The sequence below is a fragment of the Nomascus leucogenys genome, unplaced genomic scaffold, assembly GCF_006542625.1.
Source record: "Nomascus leucogenys isolate Asia unplaced genomic scaffold, Asia_NLE_v1 001110F_53772_qpd_obj, whole genome shotgun sequence".
Taxonomy (NCBI): Eukaryota; Metazoa; Chordata; class Mammalia; order Primates; family Hylobatidae; genus Nomascus; species Nomascus leucogenys.
Genome location: NW_022097600.1, coordinates 10,011 through 20,596, shown reverse-complemented (window position 1 = coordinate 20,596; position 10,586 = coordinate 10,011). Strand labels below are relative to the sequence as shown.

Here is a 10,586-nt window from a genome sequence, read left to right as displayed (position 1 = left end):
TCAGAGGAAGAACCATCTGTAAACCAGGCGGTAGTCTTCTCTTCCTCTATCAACTGAGTGTAGAAAATTCCCCATGAGGCTATAGGTGTTGGCTAGGAAACAGAAGATGGTGAAATAAGAGAGGGACTATGAGCATTTGGACAACTTCTTCATGCAACTTACTTATGCCTTCAGAGCCTTCTCAGGTCTGATGTTGTGTATAACACTTCCATTTGATGACTGCTTCTGTGAACATTCAATTTTATGGCGTGGTGGCTCAGATAGCACCCAATTCATGATGGGCAGCTCAGGTCTTATGGTAACTTGGTGGCCCATGGTTAAGCATTTAGTCTCTACAAAGGCCCAGTAGCAGGGAAGAACTATTTCTAAACAGGAGAAGAGTTATCCATGGAGGATGGCAAGGTTTTGCTCTAAACCCTAAGGTCCTGTGCTGTGATTCACCTCTAGAGGTTGTCAGAGGCTCCACACAGCATCCCTATCTGCCACTGACACTTCAAGCACCATTGGATCTGCTGGATCATAAGGCCCAAATGGCACAGCAACTTGCATGGCCGCCTGGACTTGTTGCAGAGCTGTCTCTTGTTCTGGGCCTTTTTCAGTGACTTGGTAAGTGGGCTGCAGTAACCCACCCAAATGAGGACTACATTACCTCCAAAATCCAAAATGGTCTACCAGGTGTTGTGTCTCTGTCTTTGTTGTAAGAGGGGCCAGATGCAACAACTTGTCTTTCACTTTAGAGGAGATATTGTCACATGTTCCACACCACTGAACTCCTAGAAATTTCGCTGAGGTAGAAGGCCCCTGAACTTTTGTCAGATGCATTTCCCAACCTCTGACACACAAATATCAGAGTCATTGGTGTTTCTCTCTCACTAGGTCCAATTAGCATAATGTCATCAATGTAATGGACCAGTGTGACTCATCTTGTGGAAGGGAAAGACAATCAGGATCTCTGTGAACTATGACATAGGGCTAAAGAGTTGATAGACCCCGGAGATAAAACAGTAAAGGTATATTGCTAGCTTTGCCTGCTGAAAGCAAACTGTTAGAACTCTAGCTCCCATAGCTCCAACATTAAATGCAGAATCTCTGTGTAGTGAGACCATATCAATATATTAGGCCTGGTCAAACCTTATGTTCCTTCCACCATTATCTCACACTCTTAGTATTCTTTCCTGTACATATTTTTTTGGATTTCTGTCTGTATAAATTAGAAAATTCAAGGGATTTTTTGTTGTTGTTGTTTTGTCTTGTTTTGTTTTTAATGTAGCACGCCTATGCTACAAAGTGTGCATACTTTGTTCCCACCTTCAGGGGCTTGCCAGGACTTGAATCTAGTTAGAAGTCTAGGAGCAAAGAGGGGTGGTGGGGGTGGGTCCTGAGGGGACTCAGTCTTGTATGGCAGTTGCCTCAGGGGAGGTCATTACAGTTTCCTCAGGCAAAGCAGTGTTAAGCCTCTCAGATGGGAGTGGGAAAGCTGCTCCCACTAGGTGGGGGGAGGCCTCTTTCAAAGGCAAAAAAAAAAAAAAAACTCATCTGAACTTAGAGGCTCAATGTCTCCAGCCTTATCAGGGTCCTCCTACACATCCCCATTCCAACTTTCAGAGCCCTATTCCTTCCCAATCAATACCTTCACTTTAACAGTGGACATCTACAAGACTGGGAGTTCAACTTGCATTGTATTAAATAATTCAGCCCATCACAATATGAGGTTCTGGGTTTAATTTTCAGCAATATCAGCCCTGCAGCTACAGGAGATACGGGTCTCCTTTAGGGCACACACAGAAGCTTTTAGATCATTTTTCTGGAAATTCAAATACCTGATCTGATCTCTTTCTTTTCCCACCTTGTCCAATGACATTAGAAGCAACCAGCTAATCTCATTATTTTTGTTAGTTTGCCAAAAAGTTTCCAATGTATCATATTCTTGGTCATCAGTATCCTTGCTTTATATAAGTAGTTGATTAGGAGTATGCTATAGTGATATTTAGTGTATCTGTATTGCCAGATCTTACCATGGACAGTCAATGTTCTCTTTACTACTGTAAAAAAAAAGTTATTTACAGCTTTAGAAAACTCATCCTTAAAATTCTGTTTCTCTAGAATCACTGTCAGGACAAAGATCTGTATTATTCAGGATGCATGGGTATGTAGACATTAGATTAGATTAGATTTATTGTAAGGAACTGACTCATGTGATTATGGAGGCTGAGAAGTCCCAAGATCTGCATTAGGTAAACTGGAGACCCAGGAGAGCCAGTGGTGTAGTTCCAATCCTAGTCCAAAGACCTGAGAAGATTGATGTCTCAGCTCAACAGTCAGGCAGAAGGAGTCTTTTTCTCACACATCCTGTTGTTCTACTTAGGATTCATTGATTGGATGAGGCCCACAATAGGGAGGGCAATCTGCTTTACTGTCTAGAGATTCAAAAGATAATCTCAGCTGGGTGCGGTGGCTCATGCCTATAATCCCAGCACTTTAGGAGGCTGAGGCGGGTGGATCATGAAGTCAGGAGTTCAAGACCAGCCTGGCCAAGATGGTCAAACTCCATCTCTACTAAAACTACAAAAATTAGCCAGCTACGGTGGCAGGTGCCTGTAATCCCAGCTACTTGGGAGGCTGAGGCAGGAGAATCACTTGAACCCTAGCAGCAGAGGTTGCAGTGAGCTGAGATTGCGCTACTGCACTCCAGCCTGGGTGACAGAGTGAGACTCCATTCCCCCACCACCCCCCAAAAAAAAAAAAAAAGATAATCTCATCCTGAAACACCCTCACAGACACACCCAGAATCATGTTGGACTAAATGTCTGGGAACTCTGTGGTCCAGTTAAGTTAACACATAACATTAACCATCGTGATGGACATTATGGAAAAGGCAAAACTATCAACACAGTAAAATGATCAGTAATTACCAAGGGAGGAGAAGGAGGAGAAGGAGGAAAGAATGAATAAGTGAAGCACAGGGAATGTTTAGGGCAGTAATACTATTTTGTATAATACAGTAGTGGTGGTTTTACAGTATGCTGCATTCGTAAAAATACATAAATTTTACAGCACAAAAAGTGAGTCTTAATGTACATAAATTTTTAAAAAGTATTTAGGAGGTTGAGAAATCTCAGAAAGAAATGCTGACCAACCAAAAAATCTAAATGCATTGCTAACATATGAAACAACCTCACTGAAGCTGGTAGGTCAAGAGGTGCTGACCTAAGTAACTTTGGAAATGAGTAGAGTACATAAGACTAAAGGTAAAAGGAACCTTACATAAGACTGTACTCTACTTCAAGGGTCCCCAAACCCCAGGCCCTGGACCAGTAATGGTCCATGGCCTGTTAGGAACCGGGGTTCACAGCAGAAGGTGAGCAGCAGGTGAGCAAGTGAAGTTTCATCTCTGTATTTCCAGCTGCTCTCCATTGCTCACATCACCGCCTAAGCTCTGCCTCCGGTCAGATCAGCAATGCATTAGATTCTTACAGAAACAGGAACCCTACCACGACTGGCCACGCAAGAGTTCTAGGTGGTGCACTCTATGAGAATCTAATGCCTGATTATCTGTCACTTTCTCCCCCAGATGGGACCGTTAGTTGCAGGAAAACAAGCTCAGGCCTTCCATTAATTCCACGTTATGGTGTGTTGTATAATTATTTCATTACGTATTACACTGTAATAATAATAAAAATACATGTAATGCACTTGAATCATCCTGAAATGATCCCCTCTCCCCTGGTTTGTGGAAAAGTTACCTTCCATGAAACTGGTCCCAGGTGCCAAAAAGGTTGGGGACCATTGCTCTAGTTGATAAAGTTCTTTACCAAGAAACACAAGTTAACAATTCTAATACTGCTATCCATGTATATTGAAACTGAACAATTAAGTAAATGGATGGCAAATGGCAGGAACAAGGTATCTCACTGTTGGAGTGGGAATGCACAGTTAAGCAAGGGAGAGAGGCAACAGTGATGCCTGTGGTAACAGACTAGAGTTGGAGACATCAATATGAACACATGTTATCTTAGTATAGATATTTACATATAGAACTATTTATTGATAGGTATACTTACATAGATTAGCATGCACAGATATATGTCCTTGCTGTGTCAGCTGAGAGGACCTAAAAGAAATGACACTCAGGGTAGCAATCAGCACACCTAGTACTCAGATCTTTGTGTATAATACCATTCTCTAGTGAAAGGTACTAAGACTCCTTAGAGAAATGGATGATTCCAGGACTGGCAAGAAAATATACAAGACAAGCCTGGAGCATCTTGTAGTGCCAGAAATAAGAAAATGCTCAAAAATAAGGAAGAATCATATTGACGGGAATATGTCAAAAGAGCACAGGAGTCAACCTAAAGAATTCCCGATGCCCAGAACCAGAGCAATTAGAGCAAAGAAATGAAGCAGTGTGGTGTATACCCAAAGTGGGAAATAAATATCCCTAGAATGTTTTTTCTCTCTAACACAGACTCTGTAATGCACACAAACACACACACACGTACACACACACACACACACACAGTTACCTCACAGTTCTCTCACCTGGATTTTGAATGGGCTAATATCAAGGAAAAAGGGCAGGTCAGCACTGTGTCAGAGAACAGAAGTGCATATCCACCTGAGTCTGGTGGCATGAAGAGATAGTCTCTGGGGCCTTTCTTAGGAAACAGGAAAACCTTCTTATGCCCTGTTAAATGTTTGAAAATACACACAACAGACTAACTTTTTTTTAAGCCAAAGGACAGGGACATGTAGTTATGTGAGATGACGGTTCAGCTCCTGTCAACTGAGGCAAACAGAACTCACTGTCTTCAGCTTGGAAAAACTCATCAAGGGGTTGCATGACGTCGCCAGCATCCTGAGGTTGTTGACTTTCCTTTCTTTCTACTTGTCAGTGTGGTAGAAGTGGATGCAGAGGGAGAGCAGGACAAATGGGACTCTATTGATTATCATTAGGGACCCTCGAGCCTTGCTGACCAGAAAGAAGACTGTCCTCGGAGATGGCTCCCAGCATGGCACCTGACATACAATCAAAGCCTAGTCAATATTTGTTCATTGAAAACGGAGAATAGCAAGGGGTATAAAAATTAGTTTAAATGGTACAATTTATACTCAGGTCTGACTTTGCATATCTGGCTCATTTGATGGACTAGGTCACCAAGATTACCACCCTTGTTTACTGAAATCCTTCAGTGGCTTCAAAAAAATGCCAATTTCCCACCAAAGGAAACCAGCTCCTGATAATTGCATCCCTGCCTGCCTCAGCCTCATCTCCAAACACTCCCTAGCTGGCTCCTCCAGTCCAGCCATCCCAGCTGCTTGCTGTTTCATGACCTGGTGGCTATGGCTTGCTTGAGGGTTGTGCTATCTCAGGCCCTAGAGCTTGCACACGGTGCTCCTCCTGGCTGGATCCTGCTCCCTCTTCTGCTTCCTGCCCTAATTTATTCCTAAAGACCCTGCTCAATTCCATACCCTCCAGCAGGTGCCCTGAATCTGTAGGTCCTTTTTGTTCTCCTCTGTCAGACTGAGACTTCAGTGGAGAAATGAGTTTCTGAATCACCTTACAAGTAGGTGCTCAATGAATGCCAGCTGAATGCTGCATTTGTGAAATATAGCCTTGGAGGAGGAAAATGTGATTCTGGCAACAAGGAAAAGTCATGCATTATTTGATCAAAGGGTGGAGCTGTACATGACTTATTGGTTTTAAAAGGGAAAAAATGCACACACATAAACATAAGTAAAAGTTGCTAAGGCATTGAATTTCTATTTTTAAATACCATATGGAGTCAAGTATAAATTCCATCACCATCGTATTAAAGGAATTGTATCTCTTGCAGACTGTGCATATCATGCAAGTTTGAATTTAATGAGTGTGTAATTGTAGCCATCTGATGAAGGTGAGACAATGTGAATGAGTCAGCAGGGCATGGGTAGTTTGGTCGTGAAATACAAGTACAGCCTTGGCAGGGCTGCGTCACAGTTTCCAGGCAGATGGTCTGTTCCCTTCTGGCTTTGCTTGGTATGACTGGTTCTGTCCTTGCTGCTCATAAACCGGCATGCCCCTCTGCCCCCTGCCCCAAGACAGAGCCTGCTTTGTGTTCTGCGCACCTGAGGAACACTCCATCCCAGCTCTGATCAGTCATCTCTCTCCATCTTCCCCAGTAGACTGAGCTCCATGGGGCATGGCTCAGTGCCTGGCAACGTGTGCTTTTTGAATGAATGAAATGAATAAATGAGTGGAAAAAAGGGAAAGAAAAATGAATGAATTAGTTCTAGATCATCTTTTTGCATCAGACCCCCTTGATATGCATCCCAAATTCTTCTTTCTACTTATGCCATTCAGGCTTTGGAATCCTGAAATTCTCCCCATAGTAACAGGCTTGGGGATGAGGAGCACAGAGGCTGAAGGGTGCATTCTGGAATCACCCACCGGAGGTTTGACTCCCTGCTCCACCCCTTCGTGCCAGCTGGGTAATCTTGACTGAGTACCTAGGCCTTCTTATACTCAGTTTTCCCATATGTCAAACTGGGATACTGATAAGACTTACCTCATGAGGCCATGTTCCCAAGCTGTGTGCCAAGGCACCCCAGGATGCCACAACAAACTCACAAGGGCACCAATGCACATTTTAAATCTCCAGGAGGAAACATGGAGATGTCTATCAGATACTGCATGAAGTTTTGACATAATCATGATGTCTATTGCAATACTGCAACTCTTGGGTTGGTTGGACCTAACTATTGAAAACTGGTATTTCTTTTGACCTGGGGCCACAGGGAAAATTTCCTGAGATCCTAAGGGCACTGTAACCACAGAAAAGTTGGGTCTCCAAGTCATAGGGTTGTCATGAGAATTTAATGGAAGTACAGAACAAGCTTGCTACTTGTTAAGTGATCCACAGATGTTAGCTATAATCATTATTTCCCTGTCCTCTGGATAAGTTTCATCATGGAATTCTGTTTATCTAAATCACCATTTAAATTACCAGCAAACCAAAAATTCAGCAACACAATTCTGAATAATAGCTCAAATTCCTTTATTTTTCCCCAAATTACAAATTGACTGGGATGATTAAATAGTTCAAGAAAAAAAAAAAATCTACGTGGGACTAGGCAGAATTCCTTAGGGGTGTTCCTTCTAGGAAGTGAAACCCACAGACATTACCGAAGTTCTCACTGGGCACAAACCACTAGAAGAGAGTAAACAATCTTTGAACCTACTACACTGGAAACTCACACCAAAACTAGACTCCCTTGAATGAAAGGTAATCTTTGGGAATATACTGTCTTAAATAGTCATTTCAACAGCTCATTGATTGTTACAGTCAAATGTCAGGTACTAGTACTCTGCTTCTCAAGAACTAAATGTACTGGAAACGATTTATTCTGTTATCCTAATTTAGTTTTTTTAATGGATAGATATCTTGTTTATTTGTTTCCAAGGTATCCACCATTACATTTATTATTTTTTTTAAAGCAACTCAGCCATTACTTGGTTCGGGATGAACAATGTATAAATGTTACGTGTTTAAGCAGGGGTTGCCGTGTCATTTTTACAAAAAGATTTCCAGGAAACACTAAGGCCAGAAAATAGCTCTTAGTTCTAAGGTCCAAACACCAAACAAGATGTGTTGGCTTTTTTCTTCCAAAGAAATTTCAAACCAATTGTATTCTTGAGTCCATTTTTTTAACGGAAAGATTAGCCCATATATGAAGTTATCATAAAGTGCTGAATGTTGTCAAAGCCCCTGACAATCCCAGATGGAGTGGGGGAAGCTGGCCACTCACATTTGCAGTGTGCTGGTGAGTCACTTTGGTATTTGTCTGTTGTGTCTCTTTTGTTAACAATGCAGGGATTTCTTTTCCTCCCACATCCAAAACCATTCATTAGACCGGGAGCACCAGAAAGTATAAGAATAAAATTCTTAGATTTAGTTTAAATCTACATTGGCCTTAAATATCGGTTTATGTTTCTAAACATCCAAACAAAAAACCCAGCAGGTTCTTGTATGATAAAATATAGTAATGAATAGACTGCACACAAAGGAGTTCAGAATGTTTTTCCATCTGAAAAAAACCTCTCTACCCATCCTTATGAATTTTAAGAGGTAAGCGTGTAACCCACTAGGAAAGACGCCCATACAGTTACAAATGGATAGTGAGGGTTCCAGCATCCTGTGATCCTCAATTTTAGTTCTAGAGCCAGTTCTAAATTTATAGCCTCTGAAAAACCTTTAGAAATCATGCCCATCGTTCATGGATCTTGAATATCTTCATTTTGTAGCTTGTGTCACTAGGATGTGAGAATTTTGTGGGTGAGTTTTCCATCCTGCTTGTTCACTGCTCTGTCTCCCTTGTCTTAAGTGAGTGCTCAGTACACAGTGGTTAAGTCTATCAATCAACATTCAAGTGTTATTGTCAGTTAAAAACAGCTTTTTAAGGTCCTTCATTCAGTCCCATGTGCATTGTCTTCGTTAACCTTCATAAGACAACGAGAAAGGGAGTATGATCACCATTTTACAAAGACAAGGCTAAGATTTGAGAAGGCAAGTGATGGCCCCTGGTCACTCAGCTAACAAGCCCAAAGCCCAGGCATGGAGCCTCCATGTGACAGGTGCTTTGTTGACATGAACCAAACCATCCCCACTGTACCACGCGTCTCCAAGCACCTTTGGTTTTCCCCATTTGTTTGGATCTAGAGCTTGCAAGAAGCTGTGACCAGAGGCAGAGCAAGTGGGAGTAAGACTAAGGTGAGGGGTTGGAGAGGCAGTCTTGCCCCACGTGACCAGGAATCAGGACACAACTCCCCCAACAACCTTGTGTAACCTGTTTCTTTTTTGGAAAATGGCAGGATCAGGCCAGATTGTGAGGGGTTCCCCAGGGGTTTGGTCTTGCCATCTCCTTACAAGGCTGGTGCCCTTCCAAGACGTCCACTTAGAGGCTGAGGGATGAGGCCCAGGAGGGTCTTCTGGCAAACACTCTGAATGCCCAGTGGACATGTGGGGATGGCAGTGACCCACTTCCACCGTTCTCCCTCCCAGCCCAGGCTAGATTCACTTCTGAGCAGCCAACTGCCCTCCTTTCCCAGACCGGCTGGTACCTCCTGCCAGCTTCACCTCCCAAGCCTTGATCCCAAAACCCTCCATTTTTTCAGCCTGTTTTGTGGGACTTGCATTCTGTGGATCATCCTTTGAAAAACTTGGTTATCGTTATTCTAACGGCCAGATAGAAGGCAGTGTTTTTATATACTGAGTAGCTATGCATACACTAGGCAGGGGAAATCCACAGCTTGCTGCTACCACAGCCTCTCTAGAGTGGGTTCTTCAAGACAAATGTAGGAGGAAGCTTCAGGCAGTACCATTCTTTAGCTGGAAGGAACTCCAGCCCTTCACTGTTGTGGAAGCTGGGCCCAGAGCAGGGAGGCAGCGTCCCAAGATCACACGGTGAGTTAGTCACCAGTGAAAATAATATTTTCCTCCTTGCACACCACACCCTCTTTTTTTCCAGGCAAATTCCAGGCTCCTTTGGAAGAATGACAATGTTACAGGAAAGCACATGGATTTGCAGCTTTGTGGACACCGCCTGAGAGGGTGACAGCTCTTTACTCTCAGTGAGTTCCCCAGGTACACAAGCTCCTGAACAGACACAGCATGCACACATCTAAGTGCTTTCTGGCCCCAGATCCACATGCGCAGATGTAGAAGGGGCTTTTAGCTGATCACGAGGGTGTGGAAAGGTCTCAAGGGTGATTCAGGCACATAAATTCAAAATCTGTTTCTTCAACAAGAAATGCAGCTACCTTAAAAAAAAATTTTTAAGTAATCCAGATAATATTTTATTCAACAGATGGAGGAAAGTGAAGCCAGGCTTACTGAGAAAAAAACAACCCTCAGAAATCAAAATCAGACAGCTATACCCAGTCTGGCTGCCCCGGAGCGGGAAGACCCGAACCTTGGCAGGGCTGGCTGCTGTGCTGACCAGTCTGATATCATGAAGAGAAGTGATTTTCCGATCCTGCATCCGGTACAGCTGTGCGGACTCTGCTCTTCCTGCCATTCCACCAAGAAATTAAAAAGCAATTTTCTTTTGAAGTTCTGGGGTTTTTTTGTTTTTTGTTTTTCTCATTTAAGATTACACTTTGAGGTCAGAAAATGAGACATAAGGAATTCACAAACACGCATGCATTCGATTCAGAAACATTCCACCCTCCACATCCCCATTTTAAACTGTCCTGAGGCCCAGATGGTTTGCAGCTTGAGCTGGCTTAGGCTGGCAAGCATTTCAGGGATCTGGTTGACTACGTTTTCCTGAAACAGAAGGATTTTATGCATTAAGCTGATCAACACTGGGGAGAATGGGGCACCCTAACTGCCTTTAAGTAATATCTTATGAAGCTCTTTTAGAATTAGCAGCAGAACAAAATACACCCAGGAATCAAGTGTATAAAGCAATGAAGATTGTGTTTCAACTTCCAATATTGTGAGTAGTGTTGTTTATTCAAGGCAGTGTTAATTTTTATAATTTTTAAGCTTGTATGTATGTTTTTCTTCTCAGATGATTATGGTCCGTATCAGTTGCAGTTCAAGCAG

At 42.8% G+C, this 10,586-nt stretch overlaps 1 long non-coding RNA gene across 1 annotated transcript; it reads left to right on the top strand.

The window, feature by feature from the left end:
• Window positions 1-9,501: 9,501 nt before the first annotated feature.
• On the top strand, window positions 9,502-10,088 carry LOC115834303. Its single transcript, XR_004029255.1, has 2 exons — window positions 9,502-9,607; window positions 9,844-10,088. It is a non-coding gene; the product is annotated as an uncharacterized LOC115834303 (long non-coding RNA).
• Window positions 10,089-10,586: the final 498 nt, after the last annotated feature.